The 16,418-nt window shown below is 41.5% G+C and overlaps 1 protein-coding gene across 1 annotated transcript in view; it reads left to right on the top strand.

The window, feature by feature from the left end:
* The first annotated feature begins 4,781 nt into the window (after nt 1-4,781).
* Nucleotides 4,782-16,418, top strand: part of MCHR2 (melanin concentrating hormone receptor 2) — a 76,399-nt gene continuing 64,762 nt past the window's right edge. The window contains exons 1-2 of the mRNA XM_074988839.1: nt 4,782-4,793; nt 5,151-5,209. The gene's annotated coding sequence lies outside the window, so the exon portion shown is untranslated. The remainder of the gene's footprint in view (nt 4,794-5,150; nt 5,210-16,418) is intronic.

Genomic DNA, 16,418 nt, shown 5'->3' on the forward strand with positions numbered 1-16,418 from the left:
AGGTGTGGACTTTACCACAGTTCTACTTGCCTTTGTCAGTTTGATAACTTGGAATGCTGTAATGTACTGTACATGAGTCTATACTGACAGATGATCCAGAAGTTAAAGAATGGTGACTGTCCACTTATTAAAAGGAACTTTACACAGAAAAGACATTAGACTGGTGTTTGGTGGTCATTAGTCGCAAATTATTAGCTTTTGCATGGAGTATGTATCAGAGAGGTAGCTGTGTTATTCTGTGTCTTCAAAAACAACAAGAAGTCTTGTGGCGCCTTATAGAGTAACATATATTTTGGAGCATAAGCTTTCAGGAGAACATAAGAATGGCCATACTGGGTCAGACCAAAGGTCCATCCAGCCCAGCATCCTGTCTGCCGACAGTGGCCAGTGCCAGGTGCCCCAGAGGAGGTGAACCGAAGACAATGATCAAGCAATTTGTCTCCTGCCATCTGTCTCCAGCCTTTGACTAAAGGCTAGGTGCACCATACTTTACCCTTGGCTAATAGCCATTTATGGACCTAACCTCCAAAAATTTATCAAGCTCTTTTTTAAACTCTGTTAGAGTCCTGGCCTTCACAGCTTCCTCTGGCAAGGAGTTCCACAGGTTGACTGTGCGCTGTGTGAAGAAAAATTTTCTTTTATTAGTTTTGAACCTACTACCCATAACTTTCAATTGGTGTCCTCTAGTTCTTATATTATGGGAACAAGTAAATAACTTTCCAATATTCACTTTCTCCACACCATTCATGATTATGTATACCTCTATCATATCGCCCCTCAATCTCCTCTTTTCTAGACTGAAAAGTCCCAGTCTCTCTAGCCTCTCTTCATATGGGACCCTTTCCAAACCCTTAATTATTTTAGTTGCCCTTTTCTGAACTTTTTCTAATGCCAGTATATCTTTTCTGAGGTGAGGAGACCACATCTGCAGGCAGTACTCAAGATGTGGGCATACCATAGTTTTATATAGGGGAAGTATGATATTCTTCATCTTATTCTCTATCCCTTTTTTAATAATTCCTAACATCTTATTTGCTTTACTGACTGCTGCTGCACTCTGTGTGGATGTTTTCAGAGAACTATCCACTATAATTCCAAGATCCCTTTCCTGATCTCTTGTATCTAAATTTGCCCCCATCACATTGTATGTATAATTGGGGTTATTTTTTCTAATGTGCATTACCTTACACTTACCCACATTAAATTCATTTGCCATTTTGCTGCTCAGTCATTCAGTTTGCTGAGATCTTTTTGAAGTTCTTCACAATCTACTTTGGTTTTGACTATCCTGAACAGCTTGGTATCATTTGCAAACTTTGCCACCTCACTGCTTACCCCTTTATCTAGATCATTGATGAACAAGTTGAACAGGATTGGTCCCAGGACTGACCCTTGGGGAACACCACTAGTTACCCTCCTCCATGGTGAAAATTTACCATTTATTCCAACCCTTTGTTTCCTGTCTTTTAACCAGTTTCCAATCCATGAAAGGATCTTTCCTCCTATCCCATGACAACCTAATTTACATAAGAGCCTTTGGTGAGGGACCTTGTCAAAGGCTTTCTGGAAATCTAAGTATATTATGTCCACTGGATCCCCCCGTCTGCATGTTTGTTAACCTCTTCAAAGAACTCTAATAGATTAGTAAGACACGACTTCTCTCTACAGAAACCATGCTGACTTTTGTCCAACAAATCATGTTCTTCTACGTGTCTAACAATTTTATTCTTTACTATTGTTTCTACTAATTTGCCCAGTACTGATGTTAGACTTATCAGTCTGTAATTGTCAGGGTCTCCTCTAGAGCCCTTTTTAAATATTGGTGTTACATTAGCTGTCTTCCAGTCACTGGGCACCAAAGCTGATTTAGAGGATAGGTTACAAACCACCATTAATAGCTCTGCAATTTCACATTTGAGTTCTTTCAGAACCCTTGGGTGAATGCCATCTGGTCCTGCAGACTTGTTACTGTTTAGCTTATCAATTAGTTCCAAAATCTCTTCTACTGACACTTCAATCTGGGACAGTTCCTCAGATTTGTCACCTACAAAGGATGGCTCAGATTTGGGAACCTCTGTAATATCCTCAGCCGTGAAGACTGAAGCAAAGAAATCATTTAGTTTCTCTGAAATGGCATTATCTTCCTTGATTGCTCCTTTATATCTCTATCATCCAGGGGTCCCACTGCTTTTTTAGTGGGCTTCCTGCTTCTAATGTACTTAAAAAACATTTTACTATTGTTTTTTGAATTTATGACTAACCGTTCCTCAAAATCTTTTTTGGCTTTTCTTATTACATTTTTATACTTAATTTGGGAGTGTTTATGTTCCTTTCTATTTTCCTCACTAGGATTTGACTTCTACTTTTTAAAGGATGCCTTTTTATCTCTCACTGCCTCTTCTACATGGCTGTTAAGCCACGCTGGCTCTTTTTTAGGTCTCTTACTGTGTTTTTTAATTTAGGATGTACATTTAAGTTGGGCTTCTAATATGGTGTCCTTGAAAAGTTTCCATGCAGCCTGTAGGGATTTTACTTTGGTTACTTTACCTTTTCATTTCTGTTTAACTAACTTCCTCATTTTTGTATAATTCCCCTTTTTGAAATTAAATGCCAGAGTGTTGGACTGCTGAAGTGTTCTTCCCAACACAGGAATATTAAATGTTATTATATTATGGTGACTATTTCCAAGCGGTCCTGTAATAGTTACTTCTTGGATCAGATCCTTTAGTGGGCAAAGACCTGGTTACTCTGACAAGGCAGGTCTTTGCCCATGAAAGCTCATGCTCCAAAATATCTGTTAGTCTATAAGGTGCCACAGGACTTCCTGTTGTTTTCCTCTGTGGTTTGAGAGCTGGCTTCAAGGGACCATCTTTTTCTTTGTGGGGTATGCACACATCAGCCCGTGCAGACCAGTTCATTTTGAAAGCTGCCTTCCCCTTTGTCTTCTAAATTTGCAGTTTAGTTTGCATGTGATTCTTGACCCAAGGTGTCCTAGATGTTTTTTTATCTCTGAGCAGGATGTTTCAGCTTCTGTCCTCCAAAGTACCCTTGGTCTGACTGCTAAATGACTCTGTTCCTGAAAGACTATAAAGAGAACAGAGGATATTCATTTTTGTAAGCAGCTTTATTCGCATCACTTTTGACAATAACATAAAATTACACTGCCAGCTTGAAACTGGGTCAACTTCAAAATAGGAGATAAAAGCATGCACAGGTATTACACCTGCCTTTTAGCTGCCTTGTCAGTTATTGGGAGTGTAGAGTAATTATTTTTTCCATTTTCAGATGTTTTTTATTTCCAACTTCTGCGTGAAAAACTCAAACACCAAGGAATATTGAAACTGTCTAGTCACAAAATTCTGTCAAATTAACTAAATAAAGCCTGACTTTTTTCTCCTCGTCCCTTTTAGAAATAACAATTTTAGATGTTACTTATAACAACAGTGCCAAAGAGCAAAATATTTTCAGAAGAGAAGATGCCTTTGGAGGTGATAAAATACTGTTCCAGGTGCTGGTTTTAAGACCTAGTCTACATATACACCAGCTCCAGAAGGCTCGATCTTCTGGGACATCATTTTGTGATGCACAAAATGGCACATTCCAGGGCCAATGTCAACCTCAGAACTCCTCGCAAGCTGCGAGGATTAAGGAAGGTCGATGGGAGGAGCATTCCTGTCAACCTTCTGCCAAGAAGACAGCCGTGGAAGTTGATGGCTGCAAAGTTGATTTTTGGTAAGCAATCGGTGTACCAAAAATACCGTAGCATCCATTGACCTTCCAGGTAAGCGTAGATATAGCCTTACAGTCTAAATGGTTTGAGACCTGGGTGCAGGAGACCAAATTTTTTTGCGTTATTGCACAAATATTATTATTGTTACTGTGTGCTTTAAAAGTATTTTTCAAGCATTTAAAAATATAATGATATACAATTTTATATATTGAAAATAAATACTAAATGATTACTTCAAGGCACTTGTAAAGAAAATTGAAGCGTCAATTCTATAAAACTGATTTCTGGCTTTGAAAGGAGTGGTATATATGAAAAGTGCTTCTGAAAGGTAATTTAAATTTTAAAACAACTGTAGAGTGAATTGTATTCTTGATTTCAGTGGGGTAACCCCAGGGCTAAATTTATTTTTGCCAGCTATATTATTAGAGAAGCAGAAAGAATAATGAGAAAAGGCTCATTATGTGCTTAAATGCTCTGGGAATTGACCTCTCAGGCTAGAAGGGAAGGAAAATATACTAGTTCAGATGTTGTCCTGTCTAATTAGATACCACGATGACCACAGTAGGGAGGTATGAAATATGACAGTAGGGTCTCACATAACAACCATCCCTGTAAGTAACATTATGTAGGTCTGTAATCCAAGAAATCAGCTCACAGCTGTATCTGCAGGATCAGTCCTTGTGTCAGTTTCCCTTGTGGGACTTTCACATCGGGCCACATTGATCAGAATGTCCCATTCACTTTCAGCAAGCAACATTCATTCCTCCTAGGTAATTGCTCCAGTTTCCTCACATCAGCAGCTGTATCTGTGAGTTGAAACTGAGGCAAACAGCTTTGCCCTTATCTGTGCAGGAGTTTCACATGTGCACAGCATGTTGCAAAATGGAGGAGTTCTGGCTGTTTTTGTTCAATAGGTTTCATCCCAGTCCCTGAGCTGAAGAGGTGAGGGGCAATGCATTGCACAAGCAGGCAGCTTGCTGGGGAGGAGTCAAGAAACAAGAATGAATGATCATTATCAGCTGCTGCTGCTGCTGCACCTACTGCATCTGCATCTGCATCCAAAGTAGGTGTCAGCTTGCTATTCTCTGAGGCAGTATTATAGATGCAGATCTTGCTTCTTACCAACCTAAGCAAAGCTTTGTGTTCTTTCTGGGCTGATGGTGTATGCAGTGACCTGAAACCATTCAGCCAAGAAGCAGAGAGAGGCATGAAGCAGGAGAAGCAAGTTTCATCCAGAAAATGATCAGGGTATAGGGTCTTTAACTTATTTATTTTGCAGGGGATGGAAGGCAATGAAACAAACTCAGTTGAGTTAACAGGATAATACAGAGATGGGAACATTGAAATTTCTGGTGACTGTGTTGCTTGTATTCTTTGAGCCTTCAGGATGATACTTCCTATTACTTTGTTCTGATTCCAGTTTGGTGACCTGCACCCTCTAGACCAGGGCAATTCTCGGGAGCAATTTTTATGAATAAGGTAGGTGTAATGGTGCATTTCTTTTCCATTGCTGTGCCCTTATGAGGGAGTTGATGAAAGACTTTTCTTAATTAAAACTGCATTATTTGTGTGTCTTAATTACTGGAAAATGCTGAAACTCGGGGAACTCAAGCCTAAAGTTTGTTAATTCTCTAAACTTTTGTCTCAGTTTGGTGGATTTGTGACTCCAGACTGTAAAGAGGTTTTAAAATTCCTTTTCTACTTTCTTCATTAATATCTGCTGTTAGACACCAGCATAGGTTGAAGAGGTTTTTGGATTTAAATTGGAATGGCGGATTAGAATATACAGATGTTATAGGGCACGGTGATGTGAAGTTCATTAAGGATGACTTTTTAACATGTAGATCTGGTAGTGTTTTGTTAAAAATAAGAAACAGAGAAAAATTCTTTTGGACATCAGAACTAAATGTGTAGACCACAGAACCTAAATATTTTTTAAAAGAAGACAACATAATTTTCTCTTGATCTCACCCTGTGATGAGTTAGAATGGTCTTTTCTCATTAAATCATTCATGGTGAAATTGCCTCAGTTCTTAACAAAACAAGCTAGTGCTTTGAGAATTCAGCAGAAAAATATTAAATGTAATTTTTAAAAAGCTTGTACTGTACACTTGCTAGTCTTTAAGACCATGTTTAATAATATGAGAGGAGGTTATGCTCACATTTAAAAAACTCTTCCATAATGTGTATATATATTTATTAATATCATCTCCCTTTTGGTATGAGAATAGACCATAGGAGTAATATTTCCCAGGTGATCTGCTTCAGGGTACTTTCACCACCAATACACAAATATCTGCTTTGTATTATTAAATAAAAAGCACTTTTCAGATTTACTAGGACACAGTTTTTATGATGGATATATAAGGGGTATATTTTCCCTGGATTTTTTTTAAAGTTATTACATAAAACATCAAAGAGATTAATTTATTTTACAATGTAATGAATCAGTAAAGATTATTATAGCCAGATACCGAGATCAATGTCCATTATTTTTACTTTGTCACTATATGTTATAAAATGAACCTATTCAGAGAGAGAGAGAGGTTTACATTCAATAAGCTGGCTTTGAAGCCCATAGTTCTTATTTCACAGGGAAAATCTTAGGAGCAGCATAAAAGTAATTATAGAACTGAAATTAATACCGATTATTCTCTTGTCTCAGTGCAAGTACACAAACATAGCTGGTTACCATGAAAACAGCATATTAGTGCATTAGTTAAGCTGTTTCATTTGAGGACACACCAAAGACTTCTGCAGTCTGCCCTTTTGAAGTGCAGCATACTTGTATGGTGGGTAATGGCACTCATGTTTCTGAAATGCCAGAATCACTAGCTCTGACATAGCTTTTAAATGCACGGAGGTGGATACTGCTAAACCCTTTAACTAGTCTGAAATTTTTGTCCTTATGGTCCAGTGTGTGGTTCTGTTGCATAGCAGGTGGAGGCCAAGATGCAAGGGATGTGTGGTGGACAGAGCATAGGCCAAAGGAGAGGTGAAGGTGGGGCCAGAAGATCTGTTACTCAAGATTCTTCTGTGTCCAGAAGCTACCAGCTGGTAGACTATTCAGAGGAGCTCCCATGCAGTCCTGAGCTCTTCTGAGTCCCTTGTTCTCCTTGTGTTAGGAAAAGATTTTACATCTGGCACCCACTAGTGTAAAATATTTTGTTAATACCATAAATATACACAGTAGTTTATATGTTTCCAGCCTCAATGGCCAGAAATGGATAATTCTAAAGAGTGATATGATATCTACCCTGCAAAACCAAATAATCATTCATCTACCCATCATGTTACAGCTGGTAGTTATGGATGAAAGTGAAAAAAGTTGTCATACATGGTTTACACCGGTGCTGATCAATTAGTAGCTACAACTGAGGCTTCTATTCTAGAATGCGAGTTTCTTTGAGAAGAACTTCAGTAAAGCAAAATACCTCTACTTAACTTTTCCCTCTCTTTAATCATGCATTACCCAATTTCATTAGCAGCTCAAAACACTCCTTAATGTTCAGTCATTAAAGCATGACCTGGCCAAAGTGTTAATGGGAGTAACCTCTGCCGTTTGACGTTCCTGATTGCTTCATCTGACGAGAAGGTCTAGGAAGTATGAAACAGAACTTTACTGTCATGGATAACATGGACACAGGGAAATTGACATCTTTCTCTCATATATTGTCTCACTGGTCTAGCGCAGAGGTTCTCAAACTGTCATTTGGGTCCCCAAAGTGATCTGTGACCATTGAATCAGACTTGCTGAGCCTCAGCCCGGGGCCTGGATATCTGGGTTCAGGTTATAGGCTCTACCTGGAACAGTGGGGCTTGGGCAGGTTCAGGCTTCAGGCCACCTCTTGTGATCAGGTAGTAATCTTTGTTGTCAGAAGTAGGTTTTATTGCAATGAAGTTTGCGAACCCTTAATTCTAGTGGTTTCTTTGAGATGAGGGGGCACTGATTAACCAATAACTTCTTACCTGGAAATGTGTGGAAGCCATCTTGAATAAATTAGGAAAGCCTATGTTAATGACTCTACACTCTACCAGTAGTGTTCTCTTATTGTTCATTATAGTCACGGGAATCCCAATTGTCTACCTGGGTCCTACTGAGCTAGCTGCTGTATAAACAGAGAACAAACAGATGGGCCCTGTGTCATGGCTCCTTCCCCACTCTAGCAAGATAAATGCAGAAGTGGGGGCCATCAAAAGTACGTCCAAAACCTTGTCTACCTGGTTTTGGTATAAACTTCCCCCAAAAATCCTAAAAACCTTAGATTTTGGGGATAAAATTTGCTGCCACTACCCAAGTAATAATAAGGAAACCAGGGAGAGACTACTTGGGAAATCTCGGCCCCAAAAGTAAAAACCAGGACGCAAACACTAACCAATACCAAGTTAATAAAAAGAAAGAACTTTTATTATTACAACAATATTTGTGTTGCAAGCCTCATGACTAGCTGGAAGAGTCACAAAGTAAAACACATGGGGAGTCTCCACCATGGGCCTAGAACTTAGTTACAAGGAGAGTAGAAGAACATTTCTAAAAAGTGCACAGACATCAGATCCCACTTCCCAAACCATAAAACAACAAAGCCTAACGGATCTATCTAAACTTTACCCTACTTACAGAAGATTGGAGGGCCTGTTCTTGGAGGGAGATATTTTGTCTCTCTCTCCCTCATGGCTGGAAAGAAGAAGAAAAAAGACAGATGCATCTCTAAGATGCTTGTACACTAATGCCAAAAGCCTGGGGAACAAACAGGAAGAATTAGAGGCCCTGGCACAGTCGCACAAGTATGAGGTGGTTGGAATAACGGAGACTTGGTGGGACAATTCGCATAACTGGAGCACGGTCATGGAAGGTTATAAATTGTTTAGGAAGGACAGACAGGGGAGAAAAGGAGGAGGAGTTGCGCTCTATGTGAGGGAACAGTATGATTGCTCAGAGCTCCAGTATGAGGAAGGAGAAAATCCAGTTGAGTGTCTTCTGGTTAAGCCTAGAAGTGGAAGTAACAGAGGTGATGTTGTAGTTGGTGTCTGTTATAGACCGCCAGATCAGGGAGAGGAGATAGATGAGGCTTTCTTCAGGCAGCTTAGTGAAGCTTCCAAATCACAGGCCCTGGTTCTCATGGGAGACTTTAATCATCCAGACATTTGTTGGGAGACCAATACAGCAGCACACAGACAATCCAGGAAGTTTTGGAGAATGTTGAAGATAACTTCTTGGTACAAGTGCTGAAAGAACTGACCAGGGGCCGTGCGCAACTTGACCTGCTGCTCACAAACAGGGAAGAACTAGTAGAAGAAATAGAAGTGGGAGGGAACCTGGGCTGCAGCAACCATGAGATCGTAGATTTCAGGATCTGGACGAAAGGAAGAAGGGTGAACAGTAACATACAGACCCCTGATTTCACAAGAGCAGACTTTGACTCCCTAAGAGACCGGATGAGCAGGATCCCTTGGGAAACGAAGATGAAGGGGAAAAGAGTTGAAGAGAACTGGAAGTATTTTAAAGAAGTCATACTGAAGGCACAGGAACAAACAATCCCGTTGCGTAGTAAGAAATGCAAACGTGGTAGGCAACCAGCTTGGCTTAACAGGGAAATCCTTAGTCAGCCTAAATTCAAAAAGGATGCATACAAGAAATGGCAACATGGACAGTTGACTAAGGAGGAGTATAAACATATGGCTGGAGAATACTGGGCAGGAATCAGGAAAGTGAAAGCACAATTGGAACTGCAGCTGGCAAGGGATGTGAAGAGTAACAAGAAGGGTTTCTACTCGCATGTGAACAATAAACAGGTTATCAGAGAAGGTGTGGGGCTATTACTGGATGAGGGAGGTAACCTAGTGACAGATGATGCAGGAAAAGCTGAAGTACTCAATGCTTATTTTTGCCTCAGTCTTCACAGACAAAGTCAACTTCCCCATGACAATCCTAGATGATGCAGTATGGGAAGGTGGAGGGCAGCCATCTGTGGGGAAGGAACAAGTTCTGAGCTATCTAGAAAAACTAGATGTGCACAAGTCCATGGATCTGGATTTAATGTACCCCAGGGTAATGAGGGAATTGGCAGAGGTCATTGCTGAACTTTTGGCCATTATCCTTGAAGACTCTTGGAGATCGGGGAAGATACCGGATGACTGGAAGAAGGCAAACGTAGTGCCCATCTTTAAAAAAGGAAAGAAGGACAATCCAGGGAACTATAGACCCATCAGCCTTACCTCAATCCCTGGGAAAATAATGGAGGAAATCCTCAAGGAATCTATTTTGGAGCACTTGGAAGTGGGGAAAGTGATCAAAAGTAGCCAGCATGGATTCACCAGGGGCAAGTCCTGCCTGACCAATCTGATTAGCTTCCATGATGAGGTAACAAGCTCTGTGAACATGGGGATGTCAGTGGATGTGATATAACTTGACTTCAGCAAGGCTTTTGATATGGTCTCCCACGACATTCTTGTCCATAAGTTAAGGAAATATGTATTGGATCCTTGGACTATAAGATGGATAGAAAGCTGGCTTGATGGTCAGTCCCAACGGGTAGTGGTCAATGGCTCAATATCTGGATGGCGGTCTGTTTCAAGCGGAGTGCCGCAAGGCTCGGTTCTGGGGCCAGTGTTATTCAACATCTTTATTAATGACCTGGATGAGGGACTGGTTTGTACCCTCAGCAAGTTTGCAGATGACACAAAACTAGGGGGAGAGGTAGATATGTTGGAGGGTAGAGACAGAATCCATAGGGACCTGGATAAATTGGAGGACAGGGCCAAAAGAAATCTGATGCGATTCAATAAGGAGAAGTGTAGAGTCCTGCACCTGGGGTGGAAGAATCCCAAACATTGTTACAGGCTGGGGACCGACTGGCTCAACAGCAGTATGATGAAAAGGGACCTAGGGGTTATGGTGGATGAAAGGTTGGATATGAGTAAACAGTGTACCCTTGTAGCCAAGAAAGCTAACAGCATACTGGGGTGCATTAGGAGGAGCATTTCGAGCAGATCTAGAGAAGTAGTTATTCCTCTTTATTCGGCACTGGTGAGGCCACATCTGGAATATTGTGTCCAGTTTTGGGCCCCCAGTATAAAAAGGATGTGGATTTGCTGGAGCAGGTTCAGCAAAGGGCAACAAAAATGATTAAGTGTCAGGAACACAAGACCTATTAGGATAGGCTGAGGAATTTGGGCTTGTTTAGTTTACAGAAGAGAAGACTTAGAGGTGATTTAATAGCAGCCTTCAACTTCCTGAAGGGGAGCTCTAAAAGGGAGGGTGAGAAACTGTTTTCAGTGGTGTCAGATGGCAGAACGAGGAGTAATGGTCAGAAGTAGAGGAGGGAAAGGTGTAGGTTAGATATTAGGAAAAAGTACTTCACCAGGCAGGTGGTGAAGCATTGGAATGCGTTGCCTAGAGAGGTGATGGATTCTCCATCCCTTGAGGTTTTTAAATCCCGGCTGGACAAGGCCCTGGCGGGGACGACTTAGTGGTGGTTGATCCTGCTTGAAGCAGGGGGCTGGACTATATGACCCCCTGAGGTCCCTTCCAGCCCTGTGATTCTGTGACAGAGAACAGAAGAGGGAGGAGCCAAAATTCAATTCTTACCTACATTCATATAGGCCTACCCCACCTGGCTAAGGAGGTTAACCCTTTTACTCCCAGGCTGCTGGCTAACCCTCATGATCATGACATCCTGCCTCAAAGAACTAAGTTTTAGATAAGAAACAACCGTGGATACAGTAAGGTAGAAGAATACAGGGAACCAATGAGATATATTGGTCAGAATGATGGGTCATGTTTCATTTCTTGCCTAACCGTTGTCAAGTTGTTTGCAAATATGGGGGAGGAGCTACATGTCATATAAAATCTTCTTAAAACTCTCAAGTGTATGGCGCAGAATGGTATAAAACATGAAGATGCTTGTCTAAGAATGTAACAAGTAAGCAGTGAAGACTGATATCATTAGCACACTGGAGGTAGGAGAGTATATACCAGTGGAAAAAACACTGGATGCAGGAGACGTAGGCTTTATCTCAGGTTTATGGGAAACTTATTCTGTGACCTTTAGCAAATCATATGCTAATCTCTCTCTGTCCCAGTTTCCTGCTCAATAAAATAAGGATATTTGCTAGCCCTGAAAATGTGCTAGAGATCTACTGCTGACAGGTGCTATGTATACTGCAGACATTGGCTACATCTACACATGAAGCCAACATCGAAATAGCTTATTTCGATGTAGCAACATCGAAATAGGCTATTTCGATGAATAACGTCTACACGTCCTCCAGGGCTGGCAACGTCGATGTTCAACTTCGACGTTGCGCAGCACCACATCGAAATAGGCGCTGCGAGGGAACATCTACACGCCAAAGTAGCACACACCGAAATAAGGGTTCCAGGCACAGCTGCAGACAGGGTCACAGGGCGGACTCAACAGCAAGCCGCTCCCTTAAAGGGCCCCTCGCAGACACAGTTGCACTAAACAACACAAGAGCCACAGAGCCGACAACTGGTTGCAGACCCTGTGCATGCAGCATGGATCCCCAGCTGCCGCAGCAGCAGCCAGAAGCCCTGGGCTAAGGGCTGCTGCCCACGGTGACCATAGAGCCCCGCAGGGGCTGGAGAGAGAGCATCTCTCAACCCCCCAGCTGATGGCCGCCATGGAGGACCCGCCAATTTCGACGTTGCGGGACGCGGATCGTCTACACGGTCCCTACTTCGACGTTGAACGTCGAAGTAGGGCGCTATTCCGATCCCCTCATGAGGTTAGCGACTTCGACGTCTCGCTGCCTAACGTCGAAGTTAACTTCGAAATAGCGCCCGACGCGTGTAGCCGCGACGGGCGCTATTTCGAAGTTAGTGCCGCTACTTCGAAGTAGCGTGCACGTGTAGACACAGCTATTAAGTGTTAATTATATTATCATTTAGTCCTCTGGACAGATTTCTGATCGCAGAGGATTTCTCAAATTTTCTTTATCTTGAGACAAATTACCAGAAACTGGTAGATCCCTACCTTCTATATTGCATGGACTTATGAACAAATGTCCCAAGGACAGAATGTTTTCTTTCTGCTCCTTTCCCCATGGAATCTAAAATGCAATAAAGCATAAAAGTTGCTTGCAGAATTCATTGCTTTATTGATTGGACTACACAGGTTAGGTCAGCACTGGAAAAAATAATTTTAGAAGATGGTTAGTTTCACATCTGACCAGTCCCAAAGCTTTTATGATACCCTTTGCAGACAAACATGAGTACATTCCAGAAACATCAAACAACATGCTGAATATCACTCTTTGCCTGAATATCAGGCATTCAACACATTATGGTATAATTACTGGAATACAAGAACTTCATATTTGCTGGCAACTTAAAAACTTCATGATAATTCCATACTGACAAACATGAAGTGCTACACAATGCCACCCTAAAAACTGTTATATGCGACTTCTCTGGAACTTTCCAAGTATTGGCCTTTCAAAGTCAGGCATTACAGTACAAAATAAGGTCCTGTCCTGCACATTTGTACATGTGAGTTTTACTTTAAAATGTGAACACTTGCAGGATTGAGGCATTCTCACATCAATAATTTTGGCTTGAAAATTTATAACTTGCTCTGGCATTAATAAGTATCTATCCTCATTAACATCAAAGAGAGACTAGTCTGTATCACCATTTCCTGAATGTTTGTTGGAGAGATCATGTTTAAAAGAGATGTATTCATTTTCTAAATCAGCAACATTTATTGGCGGTCCACTTATCTGTACTGGCCATATGTTTGAATGTACAAAAATTTCTGTACCAAAGGGTATCTTGAATCATGCATATTAATAGCACACATCAAATCAAGTAGCACTAGTCTGAGGAGCATATAGACTTTGAGGTCATTGGAAGTGTGGAAAAACCAAGTTATTTAATTCTCATTCTCCCTCATCAAGTGCTAAGTAGGAACCTTTGGAGATTAGAGCTGGAGGGAAATGGTTTTTCTACCCTGTTAGAATTTTTGAGATTTCTCCTTTTTTTTTTTCCTATCCAGAACTGGAACCAAAAGCTAAAATCTCAAAGCTTTTCACAAACCATTTTTGGATTGAGTAGATAATTTCAAAATGTTTTATTGTGACTGAATTTTTCTGTACTTTTTAATTTATTTTTACAACAAATTTACTTAAATTTCTAAACAAACACAGAGCCTTTACATTTTGAAAAAGTCAAAACAATATACCAACCATTTTGAAATTTTATTCAAATGTTTTTAATAGGAGAAATTCCTGCAATGCTTCCATTTCAACAGTTTATCATTTTCTTGTGAATAAACTGTTGAAAAATTCATGACTACCACTTATGTGTTTTCTCCCATTCCAGCAAAAGGAGAGCACTGGCATTTCTACTTTCTCTCCTATGTGTAGTTTGCAGACAAGAAACATCCCTGTGTAACTGGGCAGAGTACAGAACCTGCAGATTAGAATGCGAAGAATACACTACCCAATCCATCTTGCAAGTTACAACTCCCAGCATCAGGGGAAATATATCAACTCCAAAATGAAGTCTGTAAATTGTTGTGGCCTCCAAATATTCAAACCTAATTAGCTAATTAAGTCAATAGTAAAGAATACAGGTTGTACATGACTTGTTTGTCACCCTTGGGACCTGAGTGCTCCAGAATGAGGGGATTTGCCTTACCAGAGGAGGTCAGGCCTCCTGGCTGTCCTGGGGGAAGATGGCAGCCAGCATTCTGGCTGAGTTCCCCTCCTGGCCACTGCAAGCTCCCTCCCCCCAGGCTGCTTAGGGTCTCTAATCCTGCCAGGCTCCCCTTTCACCAGGCTGCTGACCAGGGCTCCCCATGGGACTCCCAGCTGCAGTGGCTGCTGGTGGGAGCCATGCCCCAGCCGGGCTTCCTAGCCAGCTCTCTGCTGTGGAGCTCCCACTGCTGTGGGGCTGCAGCAAGGTCTTGCTCCAGCAGGGCTCCCCAGACAGCTCCTTCCATGGGGCTGCAGGGCTCCCCATCCCTGGGCAGGCTCCCCGCTGCCATGGGGCTGCAAGCAGGGCTCCCTATCCCAGCTGGGCTCCCAGGCCTGTTCCTGCTGTGGGGCTCTCCTACCCCAGCCAAGCTTCCTGACCCGGGACTACTCCTGGGGCTTCTCAGAGCGGGCTGCCAGCAGTGCTTCCTGCCACCAGCAGGACTTTGCTGCAGCCACACAACTGGAGTTCTCTCATCCGGGCATTCTCTGGTCCAGCAACATCTGTAGTTGTTTCTAACCAGCAACGGTGCTGTGTGGAGGAGTGCCAGACAAGAGTTTCAACCTGTACTGTTTTATTCATTCTTTACGATGGGCTGAACAACCAGTGAAGCACCTGAAGTCATCTAACTCTGGGTGAAATCCTAATACAATTGAAGTCAACAGCAAAGCTCTCATTGACCTCACTAGAGCTAGGATTTGGTGGTGTGTCTTCATAAGCACATGTTCCTACTAGGCCTGTTAACCAATGAGTGGAAAGAGTGAATATGTGGTTTTTACATCCATTTTGTCTTCAAATAAGCTGTAGGTTTTTAAAACTTTATTTTGTGTGTATACACTGCCTTGTACACTGAAGACAAGATCTGTCTGTGATCTCTGTAATTTGAAGAATATTTTTCCTCTGTATATCTCAGATTACTTAACAAAGGCAGAGAAACATCATTGTCCCCATTCTACAGATGGGGGATCTGAGTTAGAAAGATATGAGACCTGCTCAAGTGGCCCACGCAAAAACCCTTGTAATCTACCAACCAGAATTGTAGCTCCACCCAGCAGAAGTAATGAAGTTACAGAGGAAATAAAGGGTGAACAATGAGCCCATTGGAACTCTTCTAATAGTTACAATTAGATGAGTTTTTATTTCACAACATCAACAATGCTTGTCTAGATAAATGTTAAGCTAATTTACAACAGAAAATCGAAAACTCAGTGTTCCTTTCAAAATAATAATTTGGTAATATCAATGGCAGAAGACAAATCAAGAATTTTAACTGATGTCTGATTTGGATCATAGCAATACATAAATTAGCTGCTCTGTGCATAAATCAGCCTATGTCAAGGTGACATTTAATAAGAGGGTGATATTCATTTAAGTTGCCACCAACTCTACATACAGTTTGTGTACGTTACAGGAGAAAGCAGCTCACTTCCCTGCTTTCTCTTTCTGTCATGTAACTGAAAGCAAATCAGTACTCGACCAAACTCTCCCATAAAATACTCCTTACAGATCTGAGTAATCACTTACAGAGGTAGGGAATATTTAAAAATATAACCAAGCTCTCAAATCTGTCATCTAATTAAAAACAAACAGGAAGACAATTATGGGGATATTTGTATGCAAGAAATCAGACAAACAATTAGGTAGTAAAAATAAACTCTCTTCCCTAAGAAGACCCATAAAACCTCTTTCAGGCCTTCTGCATTTAACCTAGATAAGCCACTTGTGCATTATTCTTTGACAATCTGACTTGCAGACCACAAAGAAGTCTTTAGCGCTGTGTCCTAACAAAGGACGCAACTAGGGACTCCATTTTCTCGCTTCTCAGGATCTGTTGCAAGCCTAAATCACCCCTTTCCAATCTGCTCTGAACAGAAGCCACTATGGGCATGACTATCCTGCAATTAAAATCCTCCAGATGACCATGTCAGCTGACTCGGGCTTGTGGGCCTTGTGCTAAGGGACTGTTTAATT

Source organism: Carettochelys insculpta, chromosome 3 (genome assembly GCF_033958435.1).
Source record: "Carettochelys insculpta isolate YL-2023 chromosome 3, ASM3395843v1, whole genome shotgun sequence".
NCBI lineage: Eukaryota > Metazoa > Chordata > Testudines > Carettochelyidae > Carettochelys > Carettochelys insculpta.